This window comes from Oenanthe melanoleuca, chromosome 2 (assembly GCF_029582105.1).
Source record: "Oenanthe melanoleuca isolate GR-GAL-2019-014 chromosome 2, OMel1.0, whole genome shotgun sequence".
Taxonomy (NCBI): Eukaryota; Metazoa; Chordata; class Aves; order Passeriformes; family Muscicapidae; genus Oenanthe; species Oenanthe melanoleuca.
In genome coordinates this window covers 143,077,170-143,091,380 of record NC_079335.1, presented here as the reverse complement: position 1 = coordinate 143,091,380, position 14,211 = coordinate 143,077,170, and the positions used below count along the sequence as shown (strand labels likewise).

General features: G+C 45.1%; 1 protein-coding gene across 2 annotated transcripts in view; it reads right to left on the bottom strand.

The window, feature by feature from the left end:
• Window positions 1-14,211, bottom strand: part of ACVR2B (activin A receptor type 2B) — a 98,048-nt gene that overhangs the window by 35,377 nt on the left and 48,460 nt on the right. The window lies entirely within an intron of this gene.

Here is a 14,211-nt window from a genome sequence, read left to right as displayed (position 1 = left end):
AAATAAAATGTTCCAAGGGAATGTGAAAAGCTTCACAGTGACAGCAGCCAGTTGAGCAATAAAACCACTAATCTCCCCACTAGGTTTGAGCACATGGATCCCAGTGCTCTCCAGCCAATTTCCCTGAACTTTGGTAAGGTGTTGCAGCCATCTGAGAAGAGCAAACAAAACTTTTGATAACTTTTTGGAGGGTGCAGGACCATCTGCTTCCACCAACAGACAGGTGAACACACCTGTCCCAGGCAAGGCAGCAGCACAGAGGGGAATCCCTCCACCTTTATATCCTTGAGAACAAAGAAAGGACCATAGGAAAGTCTCAGACCAAGTTGCTTGTTTGTATTTTCTGTGGGTGTCATGCCACTGATCAAGCTTTTCAATATAAATACTTTAGTACAGGATTCACTTTCTTTAATGCAATAAGCCCTGGTAAACATAACCTACTGTTCTAGCTATATCCTGGGAGCTTTGGTAAGCACTAAGAGATGCTGAATGAAAACTGGAGAATAAAACTGCTGATCAGCCTCCTCCACCTCTATGATGGCCCCTGCTTTGCAAGAGTGGGGCAACTGCTGAAGAGTGAAACAAGTGATGAAGGATGAAACAAGTGATGAAGGGTGAACCAATCACATCTGGCTCAGAGCACACCTGAAGCAGCCAGTTCCTCACCCAAAGGGCAGGTGATGTGGGGGAACCCTTCTCAGAAAATTCCTCTTAATGTTTTAAGAAGAACCACATGCACTTGCTTGTTCTGCTGTCCCTGCCCTGTCATCTTTCAGCAAAGGGTGGGTCAGACCACCAGGCTGGTGGGGTTTTGTTCTGGCCTAGCCTGGCCATTGTCCAGCTCCTGTACTAAATGTTGTCAACCTAAAAACATAATTTAAAAATAATTTAAATGTTGAAAGACCCAAGCAGCTACTGACCAACCAAATGCACTATGTCATTTACTGCAGCTTTCCTCTTGATTTCCATCCCCACCCATCCAGGCAGCCTGCGTTTCTTTTCATGTTGGGATTTGAGGAACTCAATCCCTCTGAACAACTGCCCTGAGCCCAGAAGTGCCATTTGGAGCTGACAGCTGCTGAGAGAAGAACACAAAGCCCTCTTCCTACCAGAGTCCTTCCCTGATATCCTTGCAGCCATTTCCCAATAGACAGAGATTTAGCTCAGGCTTTTTATCTCTTTGCTGGTATCTTCCATCTTAACAAGTTTTTAATGTTTTATGTAGCAAGGATGCCCCTGCCATTTAAAGAGGGAAGCATGCAGCAGTAATTATTCATTAACAACACATCATAAGTGATCTTTACACTGAGGCAGAGGAAGCCAAGTTCCTGCCTGGCTGTATTCTGGAAGGGCCAAGAATTTCAAAAGGAGTAAATATTTTCATGCAGAATAGCCAGCCTAACCTATCTTGAAAAGGTTCCTCATTCCTGAGAGAACAAAAACTGTTTAAAACATCTCAGATTAAGCATCCACAAGTCAATATACAGTTTTGAAAAATCTAAGTGGAAAGGAGAAGTCACCACAGTGCTTGGTCCAAGCTGGCATCTCACAACTCCCTTTCATCTCAGCATAGTGAGAAATTCACATTTTGTCTTCATTGCTATACAAAGTACAATTTCTAGATGGGACAACTAATGGGGACTAGCTGTCTCACTATGAAATATGAAGAATATTAATGTTTATACTGAAAAGTAGTTCTACAGATTGAATCAAAGTCCAAGGCACACCTACAAGGCAAAGAGCTGGAGCACTTGGTTTGCAGCAGCTGTTTTAATGGGATATCCAGGTTAGTTTTGCCCATACAAGCCACACATCCCTAAAGCAGCAAAAATATAAATCCTGGTTTTGCAGAAGGAGGTAATGTAGCTCTTTTATTCCTGGTAGAGGACAAGTCCCATCTTTGGGTTGTGTTTCAGGATACATGGATGAATGTAGGAAGCAGAGCACCATACAAGCAAGTGAGAAGCAGAGCCAACACACACACAGCATCCAGGCACCAGAATAATTTGCAAAGCAAAACTAACATACATCACTTTATGCATGATTACATTTTCAAAAGCAAGAAGTGTTAGGAAATATTTTTGAAGACAGTCAGTAATGCTTTGCAAGAATCACTGACTCGAGCCCTTGATCTGGCCATTTAGCTGATGACTGGAAAACAGCCCTGGCTATGTTTATTCTTTAGCCAAAGTCCAGCTAAAAATGCATCCATGCTTAAATAATCTGTGTAACAATGACCTCAAAACCCCAAATACAACACTGCATTGTATGCAGGTTTCCCAACAGGATAAAGCATTGTCAGGGCTCACACCCAGCTATCTGCTTTCCATGCACAATCTCCCAACACGGCATTTTCATCTTTAGACCACTCTTGGAAGTAATGCTCTATTTCATATCCATTTGCATTTCAATATGGCCCCAAGGGCTTTTCATACATCTGGTCCTCACTGTGTTAAGATTCTTCCCAAACACCATATTGCCTGAAGATGGTGAGACAAAGGATGTGCTGCATTTTGAGCAACCTCACGCGTCGGCTCTTGGCCAGAACAGTGAGTGGAGCATCCTGCATCCTTACCCTGCTTCACTTTGCAGATCTCCATGCCAGCACTGCTTTACAAACAGCAGCAAATGTCACCATCCCAGTTATCACAGGTGGGGAGAGCTGGAGGAGGAGGCACAGCTCCAAGCTCAAGGTTATACATCGAGTCAGGAAGGAGCCACCAGGAATATTTGACTCATCCATGGCAGAAGATCCCAAACTTTCCATGTTACCTAAACAACAGAGCCTAAAGGAAGATGCTATAACAGTTCTGCTGAGCACAGCTTGGGAACTACAGATCTCACACACAGGCTGGGAGCTTTTTATCCATCACCTTGCTGTCAGTGCTTCCCTCTCCTCCCCCACACAGCCCAACCCAGCAGCAGCTTTGCTCCCATCATACATATCACCTTCAGTGGGAGATGACTTCATGTATTTTTAAGATATTCATACTTTTGTTCAGTATTATTATTTAGGATCTGTGAGCTTTTCCAGAGAGTGAAATTCTGCTTTTTTTTCCAGACTGAGGAGTATTTTTATTCATGCTTTTGGTGTCTCCCGCCCCAACGCTGGCCCTAATTCCCCTGGCACACCCACCATCCTGGGGCTGAGCACAGGCAGAGATGATAAATGACACCAAGTGCCTCAGACCAGCCATGAGGCTGATTAACCCTCTCTTCTCCTGAGAGCTCAGGTTGGACACATCAATTTAGCTTGTGCCATCCAGGGGACCAGCAGCAGGGAGATGGAACAGGGTCAGCATCTGGCTGCTGGTAAGCAGAAAACTGCAGACAGGAGGATCCTCAGCCCCATTTTAAAATCATCTTAAAATAGGTTGCTGCCTCTGAGTGGAGCCAGCAGCACAAGCCTTGCCAAGCTGCTGAAGCTTCCAGCTCTTCACATGGGTGTTTACTCCTACCCAACCACCCACAGGTCCCAGCCCCTTCCCAGCCTCCACCTCTGACTGCTGAGCATCCTTTTGGCACAGGTGTCTCCAGCAAGGGCTCACTGACGTGGAGCACAGTACACTTACCTCTCCATCTGTAAAATAAATATATAATTTCCCAAGCAAGGACACATATCAAAGAGCACAGGATGCAGCACAGTGACTCATGCAACCAGCAAAGTAGAAACTTGGCTGCATCCATGCCAGCACAGGGCATTCTGCATCTCTTCCTATAATTAGTCCTTCAAACGCTGGAGGGGAAAGGAACAAATTCAAAGAGGTTTCACTTCCCAATTATTCACATATTTCCAAATCAAATGGTTGTCTGTCAGAGAGCAACATGCCATTGCCCTAGGACATCAAAATGCAAACTGAAAAGTCTCTCCAGGAACAGGATTTGCTTTCATTACATTTATATCACCTAATTCATTTTAAGATTATATATAATTAGTCTCTCCCTCCCTTCCCCACCCCAATCCAATATACTCTCCCAAGCAATTTCAGAACATGCCACACATGCCAATGGCACTTCTAAGGCAGCAGTCTCTTGCCTTTCAAACAATACATGCAATTTTAATTTCTTTTTTTAGCATTTTCTTTCTTTGAATTGCCAAATATTTCAGGTGTGCATCAGTACCAATCTGCTTCCACAATATTTTTATTTTAATTTTTTTCTTTTTGTAGCAAACATCTTTAAGGAACTCTTTATCTTTACTCTTCATTTGCCTTCTGTCTGAGATTTAGTCTGCCATCCCTAATGTTTCACAGCCATTTTCCATCACCATCAGACTCTGTGTGCTACCTTCATTTGAATGTCTCCATTGTCATTTTAAATCCTCCTGATTCCAGCAGGTAAACCTGCTGTAAGGTTTAATTGAGAGAAAGCTAAAGTGCCTGGATCACTTCCCCATCAGCACATTATTACAGCATTGCTCCCAGCAAGGATGCAATTTTCTTAAATCATGGAATGGTTTGGGCTGGAAGGGGCCTTAAAAATGTTCTCATTCCAATCTCCTGCCATGCCCATGGAAACATCTTTCACTAGACAACGTTGCTCAGAGCCCAGTCCAGCCTGCCCTTGAGTACTTCCAGGATGTGAACTAGAAAAAGGTGAGCCCCCTCATCCTGTAAAAACTCCCAGCAAACACACAAGGAAAGTCCTCAGACAGATAAGGATATTCTGACCAGCTATGGATATAAAATAATTATTTTATTATTGTTCATTTTCTAATAGGGAAGGAGGAGGATCTTTCCCCATGAAGGACAGATGGTGTTTGCTGCTGCTTCCTGCTCTGCTCCACCCTTCTGCTGAGATTTCCCTGAATTTAGGGGAAAAATCACATCAGTCATCATCTTTAGCACAGATGATGTTGGGGCTGGATGAAAAGCATCCCATTTATCACATTATCAAATACAAGGAATCTGCCTGGAGTGACACCACCTTCATCCCAAACCACTTGCTGGGTTTAACTGAGATGAAATCAAGTGTTCCCCTATGGCAAGAAGATGCCACAGGGGGGTGATGAGTCTCGACAGCCCAAGATTCCACAGCATGTTACAGCCCTGCACCTCTTCACCCCTTTGAAACAATGGATTTTTGATTTCTTAAGCAAAGAAACAGGGAAATCAGTTTTGAGAGCTTCTTCCACCTTGCAAAACCCCATTTATACAAAAACCCAAAAAGCAGAGGGATGTTTCACCCAATTTCCACACGTGTCCTTGACCCTGGGCAGCTGGGACTCAGATCAGCTGTTTGGCACCAGGGCTTGAGCACCTCTAAATGACCAAGAGAAAAACACCAGAGCTCTTAACTCAGTTAACTCACAGCCCTAAGGTAATATCAGGGTGAAGATGAGCTCATTTTGTCACGGAATAAAGGTGAAAACAACCTCAAAGGAAGGAGCTGCTCTGTGCTGAAATAAGGACCAACACTAACAGCCAGGGTTGTCTGGGTATACAAATGCCCAAAGAAGCATTGCAGCCCCCCCATGAAAAGAGAAGGAAAGAAAGAAAATAAAAGGAAAAAACAAACAAACAAAAAGAAGAAGAAGAAGAAAAAACCCACCATTATTTAACTCTATCAAGGAGAAAATGTGGCATCCTGCACTGCTTCCAAACAGAGGATCCAGGGGTCTAAAATCTCTCCGTCCTGCCCAGCAACAACAGGTGTGAGTGCAAGGACATTGGGGACAACCAACCTGCCTGGGGTCACCAGCACAATGCCAGCTGCAAAGGCAGGGGGAGGATGAGGAGGCAGCCTGCTGTGCAAACCTCTGCTGCTGTGAAGGCACATCCTGAATGCCTCTCAACCCCTGTGAGCTGGGAACTCCCCTCCCTACCCCAGAACCTGTCCAAAAGGGTCAGGGAGGGGCATTTCTGGTTGCACATATGCAGACAGGGGGTGATGGAGGGGTGAGGCAGCCCAGCTTAGCCACATTAGAAGGGGAAAGTACAGTGATAATTCACACCCACCATAGATTTATGTCGGTTTTTTAGCCTAATGAGTTCCCAGAACTACTTTGAAAAATTCCTCATCTCCTCACAGACCCTGAGTGCAAACGAGTCCTGCAGAGCTGCCTGTGACAGAGCTGGCTAACTCAGAGCAGGCCTGCTGCCAGCACCCCAGAAAATGCTGCTTTGCAAGGAACTCTGATTAAATCAATCTCGCTGCTCTTAACACTGATCAAGATCAGAAGCACCAGCTCCCATTTCTATTTTTTCAACTCTTTTTACTTCTTTTTCTCCAACATTAAAACCACTTGTTCCCCTCACTGCAATTCCCCAATAAGTCTCAGCATCTTATTTCCAGATTTACTCAGGTGTTTTCACACTGCACGCCTTTCACTGGGAAGCAGAAGTGCTGTTTGTTATCCCTCCCTCCTGGCTGATCCTCAGGTATGACTGACATATCATCTGCAAAGGATTTTCCACATCATGGGCTCCCTCTTGCAGTGCTGCCTGCAATGGGTTTGTGGCTTGTGCACACGTGGAGCTGCTCCTGCTCCTTCTCAATACTCACAAGTGTGTTTGTCTTGCAATAATACTGCTTTATTTCAATTTAGCCTCGTGGATATATTGCAGCCAAACAAAACAGATTAAAATTTAACCTCCACTCCAGATTAGGAATACCTAGATGGATGCAGCCATTTGGGAGCAGCTATTTCACATGAAATCCATATCGTGTTTTAATTTCAGCAACTCATCTGACCGCAGCTGCAGCAGCCACTTCCTAAAAGCTGCAGTGCTGGAAAGCAGGGAAGCTGCTGAGCTCCTGCAGATAGTTTCTCCATTCAGGAACTAGTAACACTTTAAACCAGGTAGGCAAACACAGGGTGTGCTGAGCCACAGCATTACAACAGGTCCAAAGAGCTCTGCCCAATGCAGCATCCGAGCTGTTGGCAGCAGCACGAGGCAGGTTTGTGTCACTGGAGGGAAGCCTCACGTGGATGTGATTGCACTGGTGATTTCATGTGATTTCACTGGCAACTTGTCATCCTAGAGGCTCAAAGTCACTCAAGAACTCAAAGAGCACAGCACTCAGAACAGGGACAGCTTCTCCATGCATTTTTGGTTTTAGCACCAGGATTTGCTGCTTGCATCCAAATTCCCATAGTCCTGCCCTGTCCCCTTCTGCAGAGCATCATGTTGCTTATCATCAAGGAGGGTTTGCAAACCAGAAAGCCACTGCCTTGACTTTATCTGTACTGGAAATGCAGCTCTGGGAATGCCCTCTGTGACTCCCTGTGCTGGATCTGGGTCTTCACTTCTAACAGTGATCACCATGAAGGCAAAACATGCTGAGAGCTGCTGCAGAGCAGAAATTAAAAGTTCTTCAGGAATGCTGACTATCTGCTCTCCACAAAATCTTTGTTGCAGAAAGCTGCAGACAGAAAGATCAAAGCACATGTGGAAGTCCCCACTGACCTGGGCAACTCCAGGAGGGATTTCCAAGTGCCTCAGCAGATATTTCCTTTGGATTCTAGAAGCAGGGCTGAGTCAACATCATGTGCTTTTGGGAAATCCCTCCTTGCAAACCAGCCTGAGGGGTGGCAAGAACAGAGCTCACTGCAGCAGTGTTAGAAAGCCAGCAACTCTTTCTCATGCTTTTTAGCACACAGGGAAATCCAATGAATCTGCAAGATGTTTTCTGGGGCACAACAGGATTCCCAAACTCAGGGCATCCTCAGTAAGAGATTAAGGAATGACCCTTTCTTTTCTTTTTTTTTTATTTCAGAGGAATCATCTCCATCAGCCAAATGTGCATTACAGGTATTTTCTTCAATGCTGTATTACCTCATCTTGCTATCCTAAGATGGAAGATTTCTTCATTATCACAGGATGAACAATTTCTATCTCCTGATTCTTATTTCCACCTTCCACTTAGAAAGGAAGGACACAACTTCTCCCCACACTATCTTCTCATGCTGGACTAGCAGGAGAGCTCAAGCAAATGGTTTTCAACTCAAGCTCCATGATGCATTAGGTTTCTTGGTGCCACATTCCTTCAGCAGAACTTTCTGTTGGTAGCAACAACCTCTGCCACATCATGGGCATCCCTTCAGCATTTGGAATTTATTCACCCAGTATCACTTTGCTTCTCATCCAGCCATGCTGTTTCCACCTCTACTGACTGCTAAGCAATCTTAAAGGCTTAAGTAGCCTCTTATCTTGGAATGGATTTTAAGTATCTAGCACAAAAAAGACAGGTCCTGGGTATCAGAAGATCAAGTTCCTCTGTCCATGCTATGTAGAAGGTTAAATTAGTGCATCAAGTCCTCTTCAACAGCCTTAACACCTACAAAATCTCCAGTTCATCATACTAAATTTCTGCTGGGTAATTCCTTTTGTCATCCCAGCTGTTCCCTGAATGGTCAGCCTATGGCTGAGTATCCCACAGCAAATTCCAAGCACACAGATACATCATAAATCCTGCTGAAGATAGCATCTCTCCAGCCCTGTTTCACCAGGTCAATGGAGTAGGTTTGACTAGTTGCAGTTTAGTCCTGTTTTTAAAATGTGCTTGTTGGAAAGAAAGTGAGAAATACACATCACGCCCTCCAAAAATGAGATATTTGAAAAGTAAAGATCAGGGCTCATTAGAAACGAGCTTCACTTAATCACAAAGCATTCCTCCCAGCTGGCCTTGTAAAATGTCATGGTTAATCCAGCCTCATTGCAAGTGGGTATCTTTTGATAATGCATCAGGTGCAAAGCAGTAATTTCCTTGTGATGAGGCTGAGTGCTAGGAGGGGCTGCAGCAAAGGCAGCTCCAGCAGAGCAGACTAGGATTTCTTTCCAGCCATCCCCTTCTAGGGAAGAGGCACACATGTCACAGATTTTCCACATGGGCATTTAATGGGGTGAAAATCATTCTTTGCCTGTTACACAAGAACAAGCAGACCATGATCTGTCTCTTGGGAGCCACTGCTTATGCAAGAGGGATTTCCCTTGTGTGGCACAGACCTGAGCACACCTCTGCCCTCTCTCCTGGTAAACCACACCCCACACTCCTGTGTGAACAAGGTAAGATAATGGGACAGAAAGGGAGATGAATAGGTGAGCAATTATAGGTATTTTATGTATTACATGTATTTTTCCTCAACCAAAACAAAGCACCTCCATTGTTACTGGCGGGATGAGTGTGTACTTTACATTCCCCACTGAACAATTGCTCTGTTTCAAGAGGATGAGAGATTCAGAAGGTGAGAGAGATATGGTCCTCATGAAAGAGATACTGTCCTTGAAGCAGTGATTGCAATGATGTCTGCACCTCCCTTGAAAGCAGGATTCCAGCTACAATATACAGTGATATAACAGTACTTCCATTACAGGGTCAGAGCTCAGCTGAGGGTGACACCTCTATAACTACAGGCAGAGATTTTCATACCAGTTTATGTAGGCAGAATCAAGCCTCTTGAAGGATTTCCCCCCAAAAGCAAAAGATCTGCCAGGCTTCTGGATGCCTTTAATTACTGCAACATCTCTCTTCCAAAGCCAGACTGCTCACCCTTTTACCCTAACAAACAACAGAGCTTTTTCTTTTGTTAGCATTATAACACTCATGCCTATAAGTGTCCATTCTCCATTTCATTTATAGCATACCTACAATGAGTCACTGGCCAAACAAAATTTACAGTCTAGTGTTCAAAGCATGGCTAATCTTCCTGTAGTGTGAAATACAGACAGATCACATGCAGGTTTTTAAATGCAATCTCCTTCAACTTCCACTTTTATTTTCTTTCTTTTTTTTTTTTTTTTTCTTACCCTGTGGAATTAAATCCCTATGGCAGGTACTACTAGAAACAACATTAGAATGTCACATTCAGCCATCAAAGGCTGGATGCACGCTCACCCTCAGTCACTAACACAGCTTTGCCCATCCAGCTGTGGCAGATACACCTCTGCCAGGGTCACAAGTGCAGGGTGTCTATCCCACAACATAAATCACAGGACAAAGAGATTCTCCTCTGATTTTGCCTTCCACTGATATTTTTCACTTTTTTAATTGTTTTTTTAACAGCATGGTGTCAAAGCACCAACACTTTATCAGAAGATGCTTGTTCTGTATTTACAAAGGAGCACAGACTAAGCCACAGCAACCATGGGAGGAATTAATGCAATGGCAGCTCCTATATATCCATACTAGGGCCAAAATAAGCCCAAATAGAAGCAGCACATCTGCTCCCACTATCCTCAGTGTATTCTTCAAACAATGGGAAGAAAAGCCTGGAGAAGCACTGACCCTCACTTCATTCAAAGAGTGCCCCTGCTCAATTCATGAAAGTTTGCCTTTCCTTTTCAAGTGAAAAGGCCAGAAGAATACTTGAGAAACCAAAAGATTTCTTGGGAAAAAAAATCATTTTAATTGCAGGAGGCTTCAAACCATCAAACCCCATAAACTTGTGTTAAAAATGTACAGGAAACTAGTGTGCAGGAGATTTGATTTTTTCTTTTTTTTCTTTCTGGGTTTTTAAAAGAGAAAAGCAAATACAGGTTTTAATCAATCTTTCCACAAAGAGATTTACAACACTAATGTGCTGAAGCATAAACTGATACAGTGACAAACCCCCTTTCTCCTTAAATGTGCTAATAAGGTTGATCCTTTCTCCAAAGCTTTGTTCTTGGGAGGTTTCTGCAATGAGTTCACTTCTTTCACCAGCACAGAGCCCTGCTCATGTGGAAATCATCGGGCTGAATACATTCTGCTTCATCTGGCCCTCAGCATCAGGTCTCAATTGGGATTTGGGATGGTGGGCAAATGACTGGACAGCAATGCAAAAAAAGAAAAAAGAAAGAAAAAAGAGATAAAGAAAAAAAAGAGGGAGGGCTGCTTTTACAAAGCAAACTGAAGCATCATTTAAAATGATCTGTTTGGGAGTGGGAGCAGCTATCACAGGGCATGCCAGTCCTGGAGTGCAGCTTCCCAGCACCTCTGTGTCAATGAGCAGCAGCATCCACCTGCAGATGCATCCCAGCTGGCCAGGAAGCCCCACCCCACATCACCCATTCACCAAGGAAGCCATGACCCCATGCTAGGAGTTTAACCACAGAAACACTAAACTGAGATTATCTGCAGGGGTAAAAGGCCCAAAGCAGAAGGTTAAGCCAAATGTAAGAAATCCCAGCCCACTGAGACAGGCACAGGAGCAGTTTGACTTTTCAAGAGCAGTGAACTGATCAAAGGCACATACAGCCAGAGGAAGAGTCAGATCTCAGGGCCAATATTCCTTTTGCCTATGAACAGGGCAAACCAAAGAGGAAGTTTTGGTGTAGCTGATTCCTGTAAAAAGTTAGGCTGAGATCCTTCTCCTCACCCTCCACCTCTGTGCAGCAGCAGATTTTCACACTGAGGAGCAGCCTCAAAGGTGCTCCCTCCCGCAGCTCAGGATCATTCAATTCATCTCAGCATCCTCCAGGTTTTCTGCTTTTGCAGGTAACTGCAAACAAAGCCAACAGCCTCCAACTCATGTTGCAAACAGCTGCCAAGAAGTCCTACTCCATGGCCCTCAGTGGATGCAAAGGAAGGTCAGCAGGGACTTTGGCTCTTCTAACACCCCAGGGCAGCATCACTTTGAAGACAGATGAAGTTTAAAAACAAACAAAATCCCCTCGACTCACAGCTGCTCTCCCATATCGGGGCTGTGGCCAAGGAAGGATTCCTCCTGCAGTATTTTTAGCTGAACACGTGCTGTGTTTATTTCTTGAAGACAAGAAATCTCCTCAAGGCTGTGGCAATGAACACATGTGACAGGACATTTAACTCTTTCCCACTAGAGACTCTGTGAGGATAAGTGCACTACCAACATGGGACAACAGTGATTTTTATGAATGTCCCACAAGCTTCAAAACCCTTTTTTCCACCCCAAAACAAGATGCATCTCCAAATCCCTTTTACTCATCTGAGTGTCCAAGGAGGAAAATTTCTATTACACAGTACTTTCCAGGGACTTCACAAGTGAGATCACTGCCATATGAGCAGGGCCAATAGCTGCTGAGAAATTATCATATGCATGGATCTGTGATTGCTCCCAGCCCAAGGCACCTGAAAATATTTAAATATTGAAAATGAAGCTGCCCAGGGATGGAGAACAGAGGCTCTGCAGCACCCAGCTCACTGTTGCTGTAAGGTGCTGGATGTGGTCCTTGGGAAGGGACTAAACCCCATTTAAATCCCCCTCCCCAGCCAGACTCCTCCATCCAAACTGGGTGCCATGCCCTAGATATGGTCCTTGGGAAGGGACTAAATCCTACTAAACCCCCCTTCCCAACCCTATTCCTCCATCCAAACTGTGTCCTATGGCACCCTGCTCTGGCTGCTGACTGCTGGTTAGAGAAGGATTTATGGCCCAGGTCTTTCTCCACAAAATAAACATGAACGACTTAGCAGCACAAACAGAGGCTGGACACGCAAGACAGAGTATAAATAACCTGCTTACCCTTAAAACCTTTTTCCAGCTCACCTATGCCAAGTGTTTGTGCAGAATCCCCGTCTCAGTTTAGAAGCAGAGTGTATTTTGGGCAGGGGCTGACACGGGGCCTGCCCCTCCTCAGGGCGCGCAGCGGCCGCGCCGGCGCCAGGCCCTTCCAGCCATGGCCTCACCTTCCCTGCAGGAAAATACTGCAGGGAAGGGCAAGGAATAAAACAGAGATGGATCAGGAGTCTTCTGCTTAGACATGCCTCCTCCTTCCTTTTGAACGGGGCCTAAGAGCGGCCTGGAAAGACAAGGCCAGCCTGGGGTGCTGGAAGGGGCAGTGCCATCCTGCTGGCAGTGCTCAGGTGAGCTGGCCCAGGGGGATTGGAGGCTTGGCCCTGGAGCCCATGGTGTGCGTGCCAGCTCCTCTCAAACCAGCACGAGTCAGCAAGGCTCTTAAGGACAGCAGGTCTGCTAATCTGAGCTCATCTCACCCAGTGCCACCCTGCTGAACTCGAGACATTGACTCCTTGGCACCACCCTCACCTCTTAGCAGGGGCCTTTCAATCTTTTATTTGGTCCCTTTCTTCTGCTTAAAGCTCAAAGCAGCAGTCCCTGGCCAGATGTGACAGAAAGAACAGTTCATGGAGCACAGCTGGATCCCTGCAGCACCCACCTTCTCCCCACGTGGCTTTTTTGGCTGTGAAATGTGGTCCCTGCTCATGTGAGTCAGGAACAGCTCACCCATGAGCTGGCACTGGGCTCCATCACTGCTGTTGGCACAGCCAGCCCAGCTCATCCCCTTCTTGCACCATCCCAGGGTGGCAGGGACAATGCCAGGCAGGGCTGATGGAAGGGCAGCACATCCCACCACGCCTGAATTTTCATCTCTGGTAGCAAAGGTGGAAGGCCAAACTCAAAGTTTACAGGCTGAAGTTGTGTTTATTCATGCAATAAGAGATGAAGGGGGCAAGATTATCATGAGATAATCACTCCCTTGATTTGTTATAGAGCAAAGCCAGCTGCTTCTAATTCCTGCATGGTACCAGCTGCTTCCCAAGGAACCCCCCAGCACAGGAGAAGTTTCAATTGCTTTCCTCCTTGACTGTTTCATTCCAAACTTTAGAAAATAATAACACTGCAAACAGTCCCTCATCCACCTCCCAAAAGTGCTCACTGCTTAAACAGAATGGATTGCTGCTAAGACAGGAAAAAAAACACCCAGTCATACAAAAACTACTCATTCAAGATTCATCTGTGCTCAATTAAAGAATAGAGGAGCAGCTGATGAAAACATTTACAAGCTATTATTAAATTTTACCAGGTGGAGAAGCCAAGAGGAATCCAGATATTCAAATTTTTGCCAGGATTGATTGATTTTTATTACAGAGCACAAATTAAAAAAAAGCAGTTGTAGAAGGCTGTTTTGCCTCAACAGAATTGGTAAGTGCAGCTATCAATAACCATTGCAATAAATAAAACATTTGCAAGGAATAAAATACCTGCATAATCATAAATTCGATGGAAGTCATCCCTCCTGGTACAGGGTGTGCTAAGCACAGGGCACATGGCCTGGCACTAATTATTCAAACAGCAAAGGGACTCGAGATCCAGAGAGACAAATGGGAACAACAATGGTCAAAATTATGAAAACAGGGACTCCCCAGGTGGGTCCAGCATCATCCCCACCTCCCACAATAGGGGCATAAGTGGAGAAATCACTGAGCCTGCTGCATTCCTTCTCAGTGAGGGAGAACTGGATATTCCCCAGAAGTGATCCCAGAAGAGCAAATCCCCATTTGCCTCAGTCCCCA